This window comes from Ictidomys tridecemlineatus, chromosome Y (assembly GCF_052094955.1).
Source record: "Ictidomys tridecemlineatus isolate mIctTri1 chromosome Y, mIctTri1.hap1, whole genome shotgun sequence".
Classification (NCBI taxonomy): domain Eukaryota; kingdom Metazoa; phylum Chordata; class Mammalia; order Rodentia; family Sciuridae; genus Ictidomys; species Ictidomys tridecemlineatus.
This window is the reverse complement of record NC_135494.1, coordinates 25,330,149-25,351,640: the sequence shown is the minus strand read 5'-3', so window position 1 is coordinate 25,351,640 and position 21,492 is coordinate 25,330,149. Positions and strand designations below refer to the sequence as shown.

Below are 21,492 nucleotides of genomic sequence, written 5' to 3'. Positions count from 1 at the left end.
TCAGTCAAGCAAGAAGCAAGTGCTCCTGGACCATGGACCCAAATCCCACCCCCAACAAAGAGGAGGCAGGGCCCTTGACTCACAGTAACTCCTCACAGATTCTCTGAGCATCTTTAGCCTCTGGATCCCGTCTCTGGTTTAAAACAGCAACAACACTCCAGTCTCATCCTAAACCACTTGAGAAGTGTAACCACATACACCAGGCCAGGTCACACCTGCTGTCCACACCTAGAGGACACACCCAACTCTCAGACACATAGGAGGCTCAGGGCTCTATGGACAAGCAGGACCCCAGGGGTAGTCCATTCCAAGAAGACCTTCCACACTGCACCCCCCTCCCAGGCAAGCAGACCTCAGGCTTTGCAGGTAGCATCATTTCCAAGTTCTCTTCCGTTCTCCCAACAGGGCCATAAGCTCCCCTAAGGCAAGCTCATCCAGGACAGAGACCCACAGGTGCCATCAGGTATAGACTGACAGCCGTCCCTGTAACAATGCTGTAAGCCACAGATACAATTCTAGAGCACATGGCGATACTCTGGCCTAGCAGGACTTTCTCTCTTCCTCAGGGGCAGTCTGGTGCTTTGTGGGCAAAGTTAACCAAAGGAACATCAACTCCAAACTGCATCTGGGCTTGTGACTTGTTTTCCGCTTGATGATAGATGCTATTTAATACCCTCCTGTTGGAGCATCCTGGGTCTGTAAATACTGATCCTGTTTTATTGCTATTTAATCACTATTACAATGGTGAGGGCTGGTCCTCCTCTATTGGGCTTAATGGTCCATGAGAGTCTCACGGGAAAAGCAGCCAAACTGCATAAAACAATTGGCTTTCCTTAGTGAACATACATATGGACAGTGCACACATGTGCACACTGATGCACATTCACACATGCATGTTCTCACATACGTGCACAAACAAGCAGTCTCACACACCCAACTCTGGGGCACAAGAGGGCAGTGACATGGTGGAAGGCATTATGGGGAGGAAGGAGCTGCCACCTGAAGCCAGACACAGCTGACTGGGAGCCACCACACGTGGGGCATGCCACTCCTCAACCTGGCCACCACAGATTCCTCCTCCATAAATATGGGAGTCTGCAAATTCTAGTTGGGGTTTTGTATTTTGTTGTTGTTTGGGGGGAGGGGTACGAGGGATTGAAGCCAGGGGTGTTCTACCACTGAGCTACATCATAGTCCTTTTCATTTTGAGACAGGGTCTTGCTAAGTTGCTGAGGCTGGCCTACAACTTTGCTATCCTCCTGCCTCAGCCTCCCGAGTAACTGGGATCACAGGTATACCCCACAGTGCCTGGCTCTACTTATATTTTCAAAATAATTTTAAGCAGAATTATTATATCCAAGTTAATGAAAATAAGTTAATTTGATGAAGAGCAGTACTGTGACTTCTCTGGTTGGGGTCATAGCACATGGCAGACCAGAATCTGTGGCAAGAGAATCCTCCCTAGAAATGCAAATCCATGTCACAGAAATCCCGGTGACTAGAAGCCAGTTATGAGCCAGTCATGGGGTCCTGGAACCTCCCTCATTCTCCTGGAGGCAGAGGCAGACAAAGCTCTGCCTCCAGGAGACAGGTTGGAGCCTGTGGCGCCCCCTGAAGTCAGAGACTTGGCCAGTCAGTGGGCGTGAGGACTGCCCCTGACAGTGAGCACAGGGACCTCCTCACAACACAGACACAGGGGCCCTCATAGGATTCTTGGGTGTCAGTGCACTGGTCACTCAATGCGGTGCTGAGGAATAGCCACCCAGTGCTCACCTGGGCATCAGCAGGCTAAGGGCAGATATACATGAGCCTGGGACAGCAGGGGAGGCTGGGTGGCATCTTTAACAACTTTAAAACAGTCTCCAAGAGGAGCCTGGCTGCTGTTCAAACACCACCACAACACTGTGGCTATTTTTGGAAATAAGACTCCAGAGGCTGCCTTGGCAGGGAACCATGCCTTTGAGCACGACCATCCATTTTCACCTGCAGCCAGCCGCCTTTCCTTTCAGGATCAAGGTTATTCAAAGATTTGGATTTCTTCGAAATTGTGTTAAAAAGGGAATAGGTCTTCACCGAAGACGAGAGGAAATTTGACAGCATGAGCAAGGGCAATGCCCAGCTGATGCAAGCCAGAATGTCAGGGCCAAGGATTCCAAGTCCAGTCCTCCCTATACCTCCCATTCACACTCCTCTGGCCATGGAGGCCCTGTGTCCCTCTGAGGCCAGGCCCTGCTGCTCTATGAGCCTCAGTCTCTTTTGTAAGATGAGAGTCCCAGGCTTGGGAATTCAAGAGCACTGTCCTGTTTAAGACTAGGATTCTTAACCACCACCAAGCAGTGCTGTGGACGCTGGAGGCGAAGGGTTCTTCAGGCCCAGGTGGTGATGGGGCAAGGGTGGCATATTTTGGGCTCAGGCTCTAAGATAGAGCACACAGCTCCACAAACAAGATTTATAATGTGTGGATGGAGTACTTTAGAAATTCATAACTAGTACAGAAAAGTCCACGAACGAAGTACTAAAAATGCTCATGAAGACTGCCAAGACTTACCTCACCTATCACACCAGCCCCATCCCAGGGCCCAAGGGAACCTCAGAACCACAGATGACTCGCACAGTGGAGTGTCCTGGATGGATCATCAGCAGGGTGGTGTCGCCTCCTCCTGCACCCAAAGCATCACATACTAACTCCCCTGGAGAAACTTTCTGAGGAGGACCGAAGGACCAGTGTCCTTGGGAATAGCAGCACACCAGCATGCAGGAAGCAGAACAAGGGGGAAAGACACCATCCTGCAGGCTCAACGCCCCCCAGCACGCGTACCATGAGCACAAGCCACAGGAGGCTACGAGGCTCACTCCAGATGTATCAGCTGACCCCAGAGAAAGACAAACAAGTCGGGACAGCCAGGGACAGGGCACCCTATTCTCCATCCACCCACCTCCCTCATCCACCAAAGACAGCCACACATTCAATTTTGTTGTTGGGAAAGTTAAAAGCCAATGACTGGGTCTAGAGCTACGGCTCAGTGGTAGAGCACTTGCCTGGCATGTGTGAGGCACTGGGTTCGATTCTCAGCACCACATATAAATAAAATAAAGGTCCTTTGACAACTAAACAATACTAAAAAAAAATGACAATGACCACCATTTTCCAAGTTGCTAATTATAACACATGACATCAAAACAAGAAACATCTGTATCTGCTACCTGCTATCTGCAAGAACCTTCAGATGTCCCCACATCCCATCAGATGGCAGCCACAAGGGCACCTGTCCCAGGAGCCAGGGTAGTGCCTCCATGCCCTTGCACAGCTACTGGGCACGGCAAAAGCAATGTTGGCACTTAGGGCGAAGTGAGCAGGGCTGAGCAGGGCCTGCAGACCTTACTGCTAGGTAGGGCTGCTCCCTGACCCTGTGTGACCTCAGGTAGGTTGTCCTCTCTGCGCCTCAGCTCCTTTCCCTGTCAGATGAAGGAGCCCAACAATTCCCAGAGATTTACTGAGTGCTATGACATTTAAGGCGCTGTGCCCACTGGACAAGACAGGAATGAACCCTACCTCATGGGGGACAGTGACCAGAAAAGAAGACAAGCCAGGTGAGCCAGAGCTGGGGAGGGTGAGGGCAGTACTAGAGGAGGAGGGAAATATAGGCAAAGGCCCTGAGGCACGTGGCACCAGGAGAGTGAGTAAGAGACATTCCCACCCCCACCCACCACCGCTTCCTTCCCTCACAGCCTTGTCCAGCCAGGGAAGGAGAAGACATAGATTGTAGGACACCCCAAGCAGATGGTGTAGGGGTGGGATGGCTCCAGGGTATAAAGCACCACCCCCCAGATCCAAGGACACCCACAGGCCAGGGGGCTGGAGATCAGGGACCCACACTGTGGTCTGTGCAATGGGCATATGATGGTTCCTGTGACTAAGCTCTTCAAGTTTAACTCACTACCTTGAGAAGTGGGCATGGGCCATCACTCACAGCAAAATAAAATGGGTCCTATATAAATAGGGTCTCCCTTGGAAAGCCACCTGATAAAGCTGCCAATCTATGCTGAGACCCAGTGGGAAGGTCTCATCTCAGTACAGCCATCTAGGAAACACAGAGGAGAAAAAAAGAATTGAGGTTCCTGACAACACACCTCTAAGAATGCTGGGGACCAAGAGAGAGGGGTGGCAGCTGTGGGATCCACTACTGCTCACACCAAATCTCCTCAGAGGGCCCAGCAGTCCACAGCCTTGCCCAGGACAGCCCAGGCCCTGCTGTGGAGAGGCAGGCCAGGCCAGGCCTTTTCTGAGTGAATAAAGCTGGGCTCATCGGATCTGGCAGAAGGCAGCCTGCAAACTCTGCCACCCTGGGTCACAGGTAGGCCTCTGGGGACAGCAGCCTAGCATCAGCATGGCCGCACAAGCAGGAAGCTCAAGGTGGCCTTGCTTCTACTGCTCCACTCCAGCCCTCCTGAAACTGCAGGAGCAGCCCGCGGCCACCTCTCACCACATGCCCACAATCCAACGCTATCTTAATAACCATCTTCCAATTGGAGAGGGATAAAAGGCATTTTGTTTTTATTTCACTTTATTTCATAAAATTGCTTTTCTCCCTGGAAATTTTTTTCCTGCCATGACCCAGTTCCAGCTGCCCTCCTGGTGGGACAATGCACTGATATGGTGACAAGGCTGGCTTTCTAGTACCTGCAAATGGCACTTTTCCATAGCTCAACAGACAATCTCTTTCCTCATGGATGCTCGGAATGGCAGCCAAGAAATACCCAAGCGGGAGCTCTCTAGGCCTCACAGCACAGAGGGACCTGCTGCAGAAACAGAAGGACTACATGACAAGCACAGCAAGCTGAACCAGGGACCGTGGCTGAGGACCTACAGCCTCCTCCAGGCAGTTCACCAACATCAGGCAGAGGCAGGAGAAGGTGTCTTCTAAGAAGCAAGCAGGTCTGGGTCTGAACTTTGCAGGCAGCCTTTACCTCTTATCCTGCCTGGCTATTCAGGGGCAGGTACTCTGGGATGTGCCTTGTTCTGCCACAAGGACTCCAAGATCCAAACCCACCAAGGAGCAAAGCTCAGCCCAGATCAAATGCCAGAGATGGCCAAACAGCATATCAAGACCTGGGGACAATATCAAGTCACACTCCTGGTGCAGGCACAGAACTCAGTCACAAAGGTGAGGAGGAGGGAGCAGGCGCAGCATAGCTGCATCTGGCAAATGGTATGCAATGAATCGATGGTTTAAAGAAAGCATTATGTGAAAGAGAGACACACAGGAGGGAGGTGAGAAGAGGTGGAGGCCACGGCACCAGGGCAGGTGTGAGCAAGTGCCAGAGCCAGATGTGCACAGGTGAGAAGGGACAGCTATGGCACACTCCTATTGGGTCAATGACATGCTAAGCCAGCCAGTCGCACCAGGTGCCTCTAGCAGAAAGCCACATTTTGGACAGTCTGTCTTGGCCAGAGTATAATCCCAGGATGGTCATTCACATGGTCGGTCTCTGTCCACCTCTTAGAAGGACAAGATATCTGCTACTTAATACTGGGCCACAGACCAACACAGGGATACTCATAGGACTACAGATCCCACCTTAGAATACTAAGTCAACCTGTGCATCTTAAGATTCCCATGGCCCTTGTATGTTCTGATCTGTGCCCTAAATGACCTGTGTCCCCAGCCAAGAGTGCAGCCCAGAGTGCAGACTCTAAAGTACAGATCACTGGGAACCTTGATCAGTAGCCCTGTGGATGGCTTACCCTTCTGGACAGGTCACGACACTTTGCATGCTGCCAGGACCGCAGTGTCTCTCCAACATCAGCTCTCACGTTCCCACCACTCAGAAAATTTCCAACATAGGCTGCACCAGTAACTCACCTATCAAAGGATCCCAGGGGGAGTCTGTCCCAAGTCCCACCTTAAGCCTCCTTCCCACAAGCTTTATCATCAAGCACAATTAGAAAACAGATGGAGCATCAAGACAGGGAAGAGGGACCCACAGAGAGCCAAAGCCCCGGAAAAGGCCAGCAGACCTTGAGCTCAGTCAGGAGGAACAGCTCAGGCTTGACTGCAGAGGATCCCAGCCAGCGTGCCGCAACAGGGACCCAGCCCACCTCAAGTCAGATCCAGCTCAGCACACCTGCACCAGAGTAGCAGGCCCAGGGACCCAGAGAGGACCCTGGCTCCCAAGAGGAGGAGGAGAGCAGGGACAGTACTATGAGGGTTATAACATTGGCAGCTACTGTGGCACCAAGCACCAGCTCAGTCAAGTCAGCCCAACCCCGGCCAAGAGGTAAACAAGGCGGCTCCAAAACTTAAACAGATGGCCATAGGGAACATATTCTCTCACCAGCTACATGTAAGGCAAACATCAACATACAGAATAAACCATGTGGAGGCTGTTTCAGACTGGGGGCAGGGGACACAGCATGATGAGGGAAAAAAGAGTAAGAATCCAGCATCCATTTCCACTGCACGGCCTTGGCCAAGTCACTGAGCTACTCTTCAGTCTTGATCTGCTGAGGTAAGAAGGGGGCAGGGTGCTGGTCCCGTACACCTGAGTGACTGCCAGAGGGAACACAGGAACACAGCACTCTGGAACAGACCAGGAACCTGGAGGTCACCAGGAGGCCATTTTTGAAGTCCGAGCAGCTGCTAAGCATCTGCACACTCCTTCAGGACACTCCGTGCTCCCCGAGACCCAGAATGCCCAGCATGAAGAAGGAGACTGACAAGAGCACAGGAGCGTCCCCACTCCCAGAGCTGTGAGGAAGAGAATCAAGATGGGGTTGATAGGATGTGATTCTGCAATCTGTATTCGTGTGCTGGTGTGAATAGTTCCCAGAGCCCCAAGCACAGTATTACCAAACAATCCACAATCATGCCCCTAGGCTCACCCAAGGGAACCGAAAACACACACCCAAACCCAGCTTCATTCAAAACTGCTAGAGCTTAGAAGCAGCCAAGATGTCTAGTAGCAGATGAAAACATAATCTGTGGCTCACTCAGACAATGAGGTGATTTGGTGATTTGAAAAAATGAGCCATCAAACATTAAAAAACATGGAGGAGTCTTAAAAACATATTGCTACGTCAGATACCCGTCTAACAAGGCTATGCTGATGGATTCTAGGAATGACATTCTAGAAAGGGGACAACTATAGAGACAGCAGAAGCATGAACAGCTATTGGGGGCATCTAGGTTGGGGAGGGAAGGATGAACAGGCAGAGCCCTGAGGGAGTTCAAGGCAGAAGTAGTGCCCTGTACAGTCCCATAAGGGTGGACACTTGCAATCATGCAGCTGGCTAGTCCCTCAAGGCACAGGACCAATAGTGACCCTCAGGGATACTGATGACACCACCACACTGGTATACCAATCACTATGGCAGGGGAGACAGGAGGGTGGGGTACCCGGGAACTCTACTTTCTGCTCGACTTTATCAACCTAAGAGGGCTCTGAAAAGTAAAATTCATTAATTTTTTTAAAAAAAAGGTTACAATGTACACAGTCACATTCTGTATGCTTCCATTTTTACAATATTCTTTAAATGCCCAAATCGCCAGAGATGGAAACTAGATTTGAGATGGTGGGGTGAGGGGCCAGGTGGATCCCAGGGGCAACATGGGAGGCCTCCAAGTGGTGGGGTAGACCTGCATGTCCCTGGCTGTGGAGACACACTAACCTACCCAGGCAGCACAATGACAGAGAGCCAGCCACAGGCACTTCCACAATGGTCACAGAACAAGGTACTGCCACAGGGAAAGTTCATGAGGGACATGTGGGACCTCTCTACTGTCACCACTTCCCATGGCTCCAAGACTGTTCTAAAAACAAAATCTCATAGACCACAGGCTAGCCTCAGAGACTCAGCATGCTGTTCCCTTTCCTTCCCAGGCATCCCTTGGGTGAGAGGGGCTGCTCACCCCTCCTGCCATGTGGAAGACCTAACCCTCCTCACAGGAGAGTCCCCACCCCATAGGGCTGCTCATGGTCCCACCCCAAAAGAGCCCCAGAACTTAGAGCTCCGACTTGAACCGCACTGCCACGCTCAGCAGATACTAGAGAAGAGCTTGTGGAATGAAAAATTAATAAGCAAGTGAGAGAATGTGCTTGGGGTCTTCCTTTCCAGCTTTCCAATCTGCCTACACGACGTGCCTGGGCCCTGCTATATCCTGCATGCAGGCTGGCCTATCCAGGAAGATTATCAGAAAATATTTTGAACTGAATAATAACAAAACCCATATCAAATCCATGGGGTACAGATTCATATTTAAAAAAAAAAAACTTAGAAAACAACAAGAGGAGGATTTCACAAACTCAAAAGGGAACATGCACACAGCACTCAGCACACCTACAGATGAATTCTGAAGCCCTCTGAAACCTCTGTGAAACAAGGTGCCCCACCATGCCTGCAAGTGGCAGAGTCCTGCAGAGTCAGAGCACCAGGACTGCAAAAATCAGCACACCCAGATCATTCACAGAGGACAGGATGGTATGGGTCAAGGACTAGCACTACAACAGGGTTTCTGGGGGAGTATTCATGCACCAGGCCTGACTGTAACCAGCAAAGAGAAAAGTCTACAAGACACTTTTAAAAGATATCACAAGGGCTGGGGTTGTGGCTCAGCAGTAGAGTGCTCACCTAGCACGTGTGAGGCCCTGGGTTCGATCCTCAGCACCACATAAAAATAAATAAAACAAAATAAAGGTATGGTATACAACTAAAAAGTAAATTTAAAAAAAAAGACATCACAAGCAGAAAATACTCAGGGAAAAGAAAAATCTAGTAATGTGTAAGACTTGTAGTCTAAAACCCATAAAACTTGCTGAAATTAAAAACTTTGTCAGTAAAGGGGGAATACATAACACTCATGGTTTAGTAGACAGAATGTTAAGATGTTATTTCTTCCTAAAATGATTTATAATTTATTACAATTCTGATCATAACCCACCAGGACATTTTGTGGGCCAAAATAGCCAAGGAACTACAAATTTGGAGGATTTCACTAGCAGCTATCAAAATTATCCTGAAGCAGAAGTCATGACAATGTGGCAGCAGCAGAGATGAACTAACCAGAGCAACAAGACAGACTCCACGAATAGGTCTACCCAGAGCGGCCACCCAGCTGAAGGCCAGGCAATGGGATGCTCCTTCCATTAGCAGAGCCAGGTCGACTGCAGAACTCACCAAGGACACCACAGAGCCAGACACCTATTTCACATCATGCTCAAAACTCAATTCCAGACAGAAGCCCATCAGATAAAAGCACAGAAGCTGAAGCCTCAGAGTGCTTGGAAGAAACAATGAACTCTCTTTAAGGTCCTCCTGACTTGGCAGGCAAAGATGCTTATGAAGACCCTACTAGCACAAAGGTAAAAAGGAAAATGTTTGACCACTTTAAAATTAAAAACGTGTGTCTACTCATCAACAGACACAACTAAGTGAAAAAGCAAGCCATAGACTAAGGACATCCCCGCAGTATCTGCCTCCAACCAAAGGTTCATTCTAGAATAGAGAACTCCTGTAACTCAGAAAGGAAAATCAGAGGCAGAAGATCCCAAGTGCTGGTGCGTGTGCACGCACACGCCCACACACACACACACACACACACACACACACACACACACACCAAGAATATCCAGACAACCCCCCACTCTCAGCCTGCATGCAAGTGCACACACTGCTGCAGCACACAGGGGGCAAGGGTCCCATTGAAAGCAAGCATGTGCCCCACCTAGACGAACCCACCTTAGTGATGCCGGGGTCACCAAATGCCATATGCATGTAAAGTATTCACAGCACTACTTGTAACATCCTGAACTGAAAACAGCCCAGATACCATGTAGAATCAATGTGTGAAAAAAATCAGCAACATAATAAAGAACTCAGGTCCACATAACAACACGCAAGGTTAAGTAACAAAAGCCAGATACAAAGGAGCACAGGCCAATGCCTCCACTTGCATGAATTAATACCTGGCTGGACTAAAATCAGGAAGGGTCTCCTCTGAGAGTAGAGGCTGATGAGGAGAAAGGGGCCCAGGGCCTCTGAGGGCCACTGGCCATTTGGTCTATACTATATCTGCAGTGTGTATGCAGAGACTTCAACACAAAGACTGTTTGGAAGAAAAAGCACATTGCAGAGTTGAGGCAGAATGTAGACAAATGTATCAAGTTCCAGAAGATTCTACCGCACTGTTTGAAACAGCAAATCTAGAAAAAACCAAACATCCAAACAGAAGAGAATGGATGAGCATACATTGGCAGCATGGTGGGGTCCCTGGAAAAACATAGGCTAAGCTGGACCCCATTAGGGTGGTCTTCAAACTGTTAAACTCACAAATGAGGTAAGTTTAAGTGGATATACCCTACTTGTCACAGGAGCAGGGAAAATGGATGAATAGCATCAACATGGACAAAGGTCAAAAGTATAAGGTTAAGATACAAAGGAAACCAAAGAAGGGGCTGGGGATGTGGCTCAAGTGGTAGCGCGCTCGCCCGGCATACGCGCGGCCCTGGTTCGATCCTCAGCTCCACATACAAACAAAGATGTTGTGTCCGCCAAATACTAAAAAATAAATATTAAAATTCTCTCTCTCTCTCCCCCTCTCTCTCACTCTCTCTCACTCTTTAAAAAAAAAAAGAAAAAAAGAAACCAAAGAAGTACAGTTCTTTTGATATAAAATACATGGGGAAAGCAGAACAATATTTAAGCAGGGATGTGGAGACACATACACACACACACACACACACATACATACACACACACACACACACACACACACACACACACACACACACGGTAAATCTGAAAATACCGTATCTTGGAGGGAATGGTGAAGCTCTTCAGCAGAGCTGTTTCCTGCTTCCTACACTGGGGACTGGCCAGACAAGAATCAGTTTTATATTGTCTCTGCACATATGAATGTTTTTCACAAGCACATGTCACAAAACAAAGGGCATGAGGGAGGGTGGGGAGAGGGTCTGTATCCATCCCCATGCCACTCCCACTGCCCAAGTCCAGGCTCAGCAACCACTGGTGTAGATCACATGAAGCCAACTATCGCAATATCTCCTGAGGATGGTGACGGCATCCATGCCAGGAAAAGTGAAGGCTAAGGTGGACCTCGAGGGGGTGGGCTCCAAGTGTAAGCTCCCAATGTTGAGTAAATATAAAACAGATGATATAAATAGAATGCAATCCTCCTCCACATCCCCTTTACTCACTTATCTTACAGGAGCACAAACACATGTAAGAGGTGACTTCACTACATTATTTCAGAGGAGACAGAAGATAATTCATTCAAAAACACTGCAGCAGTATGTGCCACCTAAACCCCACTGTGCAAAGGACAGTTGAGCAAGGTGCCAGCCAGGCTCTGCAGCCCACACAATCCACAGCACTTCTGCCTTTGCTTGCAACACAGGCCACAGGATAGGGTTCCCAACCCACATTCCTCTTAGGACAGCACTTCAAAGACATTCAGGGCTCCTACAGCCCAGAATGGTCTGTGGTGTCCAGCTCCCACAGGGCCAGAAAGCTTCCCCTTTCCACCCTAGCCACACCTTGACTTCTCCACACACAAGGAGAGACCAGTTGCATTCCTGCAAGTTGGAAAAGAATCATGGGATCTCACACAGCCACAGCTTGGGAGAATCCCAGAGATCTGAAAGGACATTTTCCGCATCTTATGGAAAAAGGAGGCCCAAAACCCACCCTGGCGTCTGCCAGGAAGGTACAAAACGCAGCAATGACCATAAGCATGTCTGCACCACCTGCCGCTGGCAGAATAATGTTCTGGACTCCACGAAGGAAGGCCCATCTTGAACTCCCTGGAGAGGACCCCTTGCACTTCCCGCCTGGGTGTTCTCAAGTTCGCCTGGCAGCCTTCACCCCACATTTAGCTGTTTCCCACTTGGCGGCTGCCTTGCTTGCTTGCTTGCTTACTTACTTACTCAGTGGCTGCCTCTGCTGACCAGTCTTATCTGTGCCTCAGCCCTCCTTAAAGATTTGACACCAGTCATGATGTGCACTGCAGAAGAAGCACCACCCTGCCCAGGTCTCTCCCTGGCCTCTGGGTCAAGGCTCCTCTGCTCAGGATAGAGCTGCAGGGCACAGCACTGCGGCCCATGTGACCCTTCCAGAGCAGCGGTCTTGACACCATAGGATAATCACTGATGCTTGAGAGCAGTTCTCTAGCTTACTGAGGATATTTTACAGAAATAAGTGTTCCAAGCCTCCCAGCAAGCAGGAAGGACAAAGAGAAGGGAAGGGTCAGGATGACCGCTCTCACCTCCAGAGAAGCTGACTCAGGCTAAAGGGCTTGCACGACAGGGCAGCCAGTGTAGAGCAGACACTCCCCAGGATGCACAGCCCAGTTCCCGTGAAACTCCAGGTACCCCAGGCCCCACACACAGGGGTCATGGGGCACAGTGCACCATGACCAGAGTGATATGCTCTACAGCCACCCTATTAGCAAGAGGTGCCTGATACCAGGGGCCCAGGGGAAAACACTTGGCAGCATTCTCCAGGAGAAGTGTCCCTAGAACCACTCCACCTGAACAAGGGGGTGGGTCCCAGTAGAGAAAAGGAGGGAGACTTCATTTCATTAAACATATTTCTTGCTAAAAGTTAGCTTTTACTGCTTACATTCTATAAATAAGATTCTGCAACCATGTTGTAGAATATTAGGGCACACTGGAAATAGCTCATTTCAAATAAGAAAATGGTTTGTGTTCACCCAGTTCTAGAAGCCAATTTTCAATTGCTTAAAATAGTCATGATATTTTACCAAGGTAATTATACTCTTAGCTATCAGTAACAATTAACTCCTTAGACCAGAGCCGCTTAATAAAGGTCTCAAAATAAAATTGCGCATTCCAAGCACCGAATACTTAAATGTCAAGCACACCAACAGGCCCCTCAGAGGGGATGCAGACACTGAGAGCCATCAACTGGGCTCCTCAGTAGGCTACATCCAGGTCCTGTTGGTGGTTGGTGTGCTATGCTCTCCCCTCAGGAGGCGGGTTGTGCTATGCTCTCCCCTCAGGGAGGCGGGTTGGAGGTGCACAGGGCGAGGATGCCTCCCCAGCAAGGCAAGGGAAAGACCAGCCTCTTAAAGAAACCTGAGGTCCATGGCAACCACCTCAGGGAATCTTGGAGAGGGGGTACTCCCCAATCACAAGCAAGCCAGGCTGGGGTCTGATGTGCCCAAGTCAGAGTCCTTGGGAGTTGGACATCACCTAAATGAGACACCACACATCAAAGCACAACACACCCTCCCAGAGCAGCCTGATGAACAGCTTCATCATGCTGGCTGGCAAGACAAATCCTTGCATCCCCAGCCCAGGGGCTGCGTGGCGATTGGTATCGATTCATCGCAACATGCCTTGCAGGGACAGTCAGTATAAATAATCAGTCAGTGTCAAGCAATCAATATCTACCTTCCTGCTAACTCAGAGACGCCCATGAACTCAGCGTGAGTTGAGGAGGTCAACTTGGACCAAAAGCTTCTCATCTACTAAGTAGAGGAGAAAATGAAAATTTCCTGCAATGGGAGCCTGAGGTGTGAATGTCAAAGACAGAAACTCCCTAGGAAGCCAGACACGAGCTTCCAGAGTCGTAAAAGACCCCACTGGGACAATAAAGAGCTCAGACTCCACAGGGGACAGAGATTGAGCCACCCTAGTACCATCAAAAGCAGGTCCTCTTTCTGACCAACTCCCAACCTGAGAGGGGATCTGAACAGCCACCAGAACCAAAGTAACTCTGATAACATAAACTAGAGGCCACAAATCAGAGCAGAGGAAACACAGAGCCACAGGCCAGATCTGGCCTCCAAGAACAGCTGCAGTCACACAGCTGTTTGGAACACTCCATATATGCATCCAGACTGCTAGCTTTCTGAGAAAATAAGATCCCTCAGGACAACCACATGACCCTCTCCTCCCCAAATGGGTCATACACTCCAACCCGCCCTACCTGGGCAGGCCCACTCCCCCAGCTGAGGCAGGCATCTGAGTTTTCAAAATATGACTTTTATATATCTCCCATTCCTGACCCCTGGTGTCATTGACAATGACATTCACTCAAATGGCATTCATTCAAAGATGCCCATATCCTGTTCTCTCACACCTATGCCCATGGTTACCTGGCAAGACACAGGGAATTTTCAGATACAACTATAGTTACAGACATTCAAGTAGGGAAGTTATTCTGGACATCCAGGCAGGCCAATATAATCCCAGGAGCTCTGAAAAACAGTGCTTTCTCCAATGAAGACGGGGCTATGAAAAGAAGAGAACTGGAGAGGTCTGAAGGCTGGGAGGGTCTTCACCACCCTCTATGGGCTACAAGGACAGGTGGGAAACAGAAGGGCACATTCCGGTAGCCTCCAGGACCAGGATTTGGGACTGCAGAGACTAGATTATGCAAGTGACCCTAGTGAGTTCAGAAGCAGGATCCGCAGAGCCCAAGGTGAGTGCCCAGCAGGGGCTAAGTCGAAACCCCTGATCATGTCATGCAGGTCCTACCAGAGTCCAGGAACCAGCCATGCCTGCCCAGGCCACACAGCTCTCTGATAAATATGTGAGGTCTCCAGCTATGGGGTCTAGAGGTACCACAGCAATGATGGAAAGTCACACCCCAGTGCCAGAGGAACAGCTGCCTTCCTACAGCCTCCAGCCCCCAGGGCTTTCTGTCTTGAGAGGAACCAGGACCCTTAGTCCCACAACCCAGTAAGGATTTACTGAGCTCTGACAAGCCGAGGCAAAGGCAAGGTGAGGGGTGGAAGACCACTCTAGCATTCCCAGGAGCCTTCTCCCCCAGTGCCCAGTAGCCACTGATGATCTGGATTCTAGCAAGAGCTCAGAAAGTAAGCCTGTGACCAGTGTCACCCTGTTCACTCCCTTCCCCCCATCACCATGGCTCTATCTATAATAGCAAAACATGGAGGCAACAAAAGCCAAAAGGCCATGGTGCATCCTACCATGAAATACTACTCAGCAGTGACAAAGGAACACATGATGAACACACAAAAACTCGGGCGGCTCAGGAGGTTATCACACTGTATGAGAAAAGCCAATTTTTAAAGAGGATGTTCTGATTCCATTTATGTAACATTCTTAAAATGACAGGGCTGCAAAAGTAGAAAGCAGATCAGAAGCTGCCAAAGTCAAGTGCTGAGGGAGAGTGAGAGTGACTGGAGAGGATGCAGGCAGGGGATGGGGGACAGGCACAGGACACACATGCTGCCAAGACTAAACTCATGTTCTGCTGCCATGCCCTGTGTAGTCCCCAAGTTTTCATCATAAGGCTTAAGAATCTGGGGATATTATAACTTTACCCAGTCTGCTTTCCACTTTCAGTACAGTATTCAGTGAAATTTCATGAGCTATCCAACACTTTATTATCGAGCAAGCCTTGTGGAGATCACTCTGCTAGACTGCAGGCCAGTGCAAGTGTCCTGAGCACGTTGAGGCAGGCGGGGCTGAGCGGGGGCTATCAGTAGATGAAGTGTCTTAAATTCATTTTCTGACTCACTGTATTTTCAACTTACGATAGGTTTATTGGCACATGAGCCCCCTCCTAAGTCAAAAAGCATGTAGTCATGTAAAAGGTAACCATCAGGGGCATGAGGTGACAGATTCAAGAGACGTCTCTGAACCACCTTTGCAACTTCCTATGGACCTACATTTCAAATAAAAATTTAAAAGCCCTCAACTGGGGTTACCACTTGGAACATGGCTACACACTTTCAACCAAGTAAACACAGTGGAAGCCAGGCTTCGTGCTGCTGGGTTGGGCCTATAGAAAAAGGAGGAACCGGAATGGCCCATGTGGGGCTGGGCCTGAGCAAGTCAAGGACTCCGGTGTGAACTCAAGTGAATGTGACACAGATGGTCCCACAGATGCATTCACATGCACACATGCAATTTACACACATCTCCTGGCTCTTCTGGCTGACAGACATCCATTGGTAATACCCAAGTAGCAAGACCCACTTTCCAAACACCAGGCTGCATGAAAACAGCCAGGGACCCCTGGAAAAATGGCTGACTCTATGACTGGGACAGGAAATATACAGGATGAGCCCAGAGCATCTTGCAATGCCAGAAGTAGGACAATGCTCAAAACAAAAACAAAGGCCGAATGTTCTCTCTGATAAGTGGATGCTGATCCATAACAGAGAGGGGGGAGACATGGGGAAAAATGGAGGAACTTTGGGCAAAGGGGAAGGAAGATATTGAGGGTGCATGGGAACAGGAAAGATGATGGAATGAGATGCCCTAGATACATGTATGATTGCACATATGGTGTGACTCTACATTATGTACAACCCTAGAAATGTAAAGTTGTGCTGCAATTGTGTACAATGAATCAAAACACATTCTGCTATCATATATACCTAATTAAAATCAATTAATTAAGAAAAACTCACATATAAACCCACAATGACATCAAAGGGACCCAGGATTCAACTGAAAGACCCCAGTGCTACGGCCACAGAATAAAGTAGTAATGGATTAAAATCCCAAACCTAAAATAAATGTCCACAAGTCCATCTGATATAATAAATGAGGGAGAAGAGACAAACTCCTCATCATGGTTAGGATATAAGGTGTTCCCCCAAAGCTCCTGGTAATGCAGGAATGTTCAGAGGTGAAGTGACTGGACTATGGGAGTTGTAGCTGAATCAGCCCATCCTAGTTTGAATGGACTGACGGGGTGATAACTATAAGCTGGTGGCTGGAGAAGGAGTGTCATTGTGAGCATGCCCTGGAAGAGCTCATCTTCCCTGCAGCCCTTCCCCTTCCTGCTCCACTTCCTGGCCCCTATGAGCTAAGAAAAGCTCCTCTACCACATCCTTTCCCCATGATGTGCTGCCTCACTTTGGGCCCAGAGCAATGGAGTTGGCTGTCTATGTACTGAACCTCTGATTCTGTAAGCCAAAAGAAATTTTTCCTCCTCTAAGCTGTTCTTATGAGGTATTCTGGTCATAGCAATGCAAAAGCTGGCTGAAACACCAGCCAGGCTAAAGAATTCTAAATAACTTAGATAGAGAAATCTGCCTCCAAGGAGAGAGTGTCAACTCCCAACCCCTTAGGTGGAGGCAATGCACACTGACCTCTTTCTAAAAATGCAGGTAGAAACTGGGAAACAGGAACTTGACATAGGAGAAGCCTGTCAAACCAGACCTCATCAGGGGCTCGAGGCCACCATCATTAGTGGCAAGTCACACTGACAGCATGTCCCCTTGACATGATGTGTTGAGAATGAAATTTTACCTCTTTTTCCCAAACCCACAACCACTGGTAATCATGAGAAAAACAGCAGGTAAATCTCCAAAGAGGAACACACCTCCAAATTGCCGAGGTTACCAGAAACAACGTCTGTAAAACTGTCACAGCCAAGAGGACCCCAAGGAGATATGGGGAGTAAATGTCACATGGTATCTTAGATGGGATCCTAACAGAGAAAAAAGACATTACAAATGGATTAAGAGACTCTGAATAAAGTATTCATCTTAGTTAATAATAATGTATCAATACCAGTTAATTATATCAAACATGTCATACTAACACAAAGTGTTACTAGGGGATACTAGATACAGGGAATTCTCTGAATTCTTAATTTTTCTGTAAATCAAAAATCTTAATTTTTCTGTCAATCAAAATGTTCTTGTCATATATAACTAAAAGGAACAAATAAAAAAAATTGGAAAGGAAACTGTTCTAAAAACTGAAGTTGCCTGGGTAAGCAGGTGCGCACACACACAGCCCAGGTAAGCAGGTGCACACACAGAGCTTGCAACACAGCCTGAGAGTGGGCAGCAAGTAAATGGTAGCAGCAGTCCTTGGCTGGGAAAGTTGTCAGAGGGGTGCTGGGCCATGCCAAGGGGCCCTTGAAAGCATGGTGGAAGGTCGTGGGTGGCTCAGGATTAACTAAAAAGACCTGGTAGAGAACAAGGTGAAATCCAACCAGGCCAAACTCCCACCAGTGTGATTTCCGCATATTAAACATACCCGACAGACATGTGCTATGCTCTGAATGTTTGTGCCTTACACAAATTCCTATGCTAGCTCCAAGTGATGGCATTAGGAAGAGGTGCTTAGGTCATGGGGGTGCACCCTCAGGAATGGGATCAGTGCCCTTGTAGAAGAGGCTCCAGAGCACCCCTTCTGCCTAGAGAGGAACAGACAGAGGCTCTGTGAATTGCAGCAGTCCTCACCCAGGTCATTCGAGCACCCTGCTCTTGGTTTTGCAGCCTCTGGAACTGTGAGCAATCATTACTGGAGATGTGTAAGCCCCCAGCCCATGCTATTTTGTTACAGCACCTGGAAAAACTGAAACACCTTCCCAAAGTCACCTCTGCTCCCAAGGGCTGTGCACCCCTCCCCATCTCATAGCCATGACTCCCAGAGTTTATTCCATTTCCTCACTGGCTACGTGTGCAAGGCTCTGTCTCCTGGATCTGAGTCCCATAGAGCCTCCCTCGGGAGGGGACAATGGGCTTTGTTGTCAGGGCCTCGAAATAGCTGCCCAAGTGAGAATGGGTAAGCTACGTACGCACCCACTCACTATGGTCACATTCCAAGGGCCCTGGGGCCATCCTGCAGAGAGGGGAAACTGAGACCCAGAGACACTGAGAGGTGGTTTTGAGATCCCAGGGAAAAGCCAGGCTCCCAGACCTGAGTTCCCACTCCCCATGCCACAGGAAGGTTGCCTGGTCAAGGTGCCAAACAAACAACCACACAGCCTGGCTCCCCCCATCCCACTCTGAGGGCCCAAAGCCCCTCAATAGCCAGCACTGCCTGGGCAGCCCATGCTATGCACCCCCTGTTGCAGGGACTGAGGGAGCCCACTCTCACGGCTGCTGGACTAGGTGTTCATCTTGGCTTGCTTCCACATATCTGTATGCTGACCCCAAAAGCAGCTTTTAGATGATGAACCTCCTTCCTCTTCCCTGGTCTACACATGCTCTCATGAACTGTAAATTCCTCGGGTCTGCACGTTAACTTTACACCAGGTAACTCCGCCCGCATCCTCGCAGCAGTGTTTTCAGGAAGCTAGCAAGAAGGGGCGGGTGCCAGTGAGCATTATCACTGCTGCCTCATTCCCACTGGACTAAATCCTGTGAGACCCGTGGCCATGTAGTCACATCACAGGAACCTCATACTGACACCAGTGGACAAATTTGGAAAGAAGGGAGGGTGACTAAGGCCCAAAGCCTTGCCCGGGGAGGCTGCAGAATGGCTACCCAAGATCTGAGTGCCTTCTCTCAAGGAGCAAGGTCCTGGTTTTGAGCTACCTATGAAGACACTTTGGGAACTCACCTCCCTGGGATCCACCTGCAAGGCCAGGGCTCCCAAGTTAGCCTCTGGAGCTGAAGAGAGGGTCTGGCCTCCACTCAAGTCCTGGGAAGCCCTGCATGATACCAAGACAAACATGAGGTCTTCTTTGCACAGATATCTAGGTGCTGCCAAGAAGCGAGCAGAGGCGGCCAGGGAACAGCAGCATGTAGCAGCTGAAATATGACTCGTTTTCTGAAAGCTTCATAAGCAGGGGGTTCCAGAGATAAAGAACCTGGCTTTATCTGGATCACTAGACATGATCAAGAGCTAGCAGACACTGTTCAGGCACGGCTTCTGGTACTTTCTGGGCACATCCCCTTTCCTGGGGCAGAGTGGGGGGTCAACACAGCTCCCTCTGCCCACTTGACAGCAGTGTGGACAGGTGGGGAGTCTCTGTCCAGCAATCTGATGCCCCACCCTTACACAGAGTGTGCTTGGGGACAGATTTGGCCTTTTTCTTCCTTGCCTTTTGAAATTTCAATGTCCATGGCAATGTTTTATTAAATAATACTCACCAAAAACCATTTGTGCCTGAGTAATATTGGCTTAACACGCCAGATGTTGGAACCCCTCAGGCAAGAACAATTTGAAAAGGGACAGAGGCCAGACAGAACCACTGAGTAGGGAAAACAAGTGTGTCCCATCCTGCACAGCTGGAAACACGGGACCAGCCTCATTCTACACCCAAGACCAAAGCCCACTTCAGTTTCCTCTACACTTATAGACAGTGAAGGATGGGAAGGCTGCCTTGCCCACTGGGTCTCAAGGATGCTGACCCCAGTCAGGGCCCTGCAAAAGACCAGCGATTACACAAAAGGCTCCACCAGGGTGTGGCACCAGGCCAGGAAACACGGGTTGCTAGAGAGAGACTGCAAAAAGCAAGGCCTCCTGGAAATACAGGATTGAGGAGACCCTGGCACTCCAAGGACTTTCCTGACAATTCGGGGTAAGAGCACACAGCCTAACCAAACTGCCTGATCAAGCTGCCAAGATGCATCCTCTTTGGCAGAAAGTTTGTGTTGCCCACGGCCTGTGGTTTCCAGGCAGTGGCATGCTATGCTATTTGAGACATGAGGGCATAGACCACTGGCAGCAGCCATGTAAAAGTCTGCACAAAGGTGTGGTGCCAGAGAGAAAAGGACAGGTGTGCAAGTGGTGGGGCAGGCCTGGCCGCACTTCAGTGGACCTGTACCTTGGTCAGCAATAGAACACGCTTCTGGAGCCTCCGGGCCAGTGCCTCATGGTCTCCCGCTTCTTCCTCTCCTCTAGCAGCTGGCTACTGACTTGCCGGACCTCCTCCTGGAGCTGCTGCTGGGCCTACTCCAGTCCCCGGGCACTGTGCAAGGAAGACAAAAGGGGAGTGATAAGGTCTGATGAGACCACCCCAAGGCCCTGGGATGATTCCCCACAGCGAGCCCCACCAGGATGCCCTAAAATAGAGCTGCACGTGCAGCCGCCTCGCTGTCATTTCCTCACTCCTGAATAGCTACTTAACGCCTTTCAGGAGTTTCTGGATTTCAAATAGACGCCCAGGGTGATCCCAGCACACGGCAGGAGGGGGAGGGAAGCTCAACTCCACACACCCTAAAATAGAGCTGCACGTGCAGCCGCCTCGCTGTCATTTCCTCACTCCTGAATAGCTACTTAACGCCTTTCAGGAGTTTCTGGATTTCAAATAGACGCCCAGGGTGATCCCAGCACACGGCAGGAGGGGGAGGGAAGCTCAACTCCACACACAATGGGAAATATTGTCAGCCACGCAGTGCTTCAGTACGGGACTTCTGAATGAGCTAAATTGCCAGCACAAGCACTTCCCATGTGAATCACAGTTGGCGCAGATGTGCAGCATGGAGGGGGCTGCACAGTCCCTAAGACTTTCTGCCCATCGAAACCCTCTCGGCCACACACTGGGCCTATAGTGTGGGAGAGACCCTAGGGTGCAGCCAGGCTGAGCCCTCTCCCTGCCTCTGTGCGGCCAGCTGATGTTTCCTGCCTGTCTCCAGCTTCAACATCCCCCTTCCCTTTGCATCCCCACAGCCTCTGTTTCCTCATGTCTCCCCAGCATCATACCACCTCCATCCAGATGGCCTTCTGGTCCATCCTCTGGCAACACATCTCTTCAGACCAGAGAAGGCAGGAGCTCTCCAAGCA

General features: G+C 49.6%; 1 pseudogene across 1 annotated transcript in view; it reads right to left on the bottom strand.

Annotated features, from left to right (window-relative positions):
* The window catches only part of LOC144371897 (mitotic spindle assembly checkpoint protein MAD1-like), a 175,704-nt pseudogene that overhangs the window by 29,075 nt on the left and 125,137 nt on the right, over positions 1 to 21,492 (bottom strand). Inside the window, exon 8 of the transcript XR_013431979.1 lies at positions 20,534 to 20,677. The product of XR_013431979.1 is annotated as a mitotic spindle assembly checkpoint protein MAD1-like (transcript). The remainder of the gene's footprint in view (positions 1 to 20,533; positions 20,678 to 21,492) is intronic.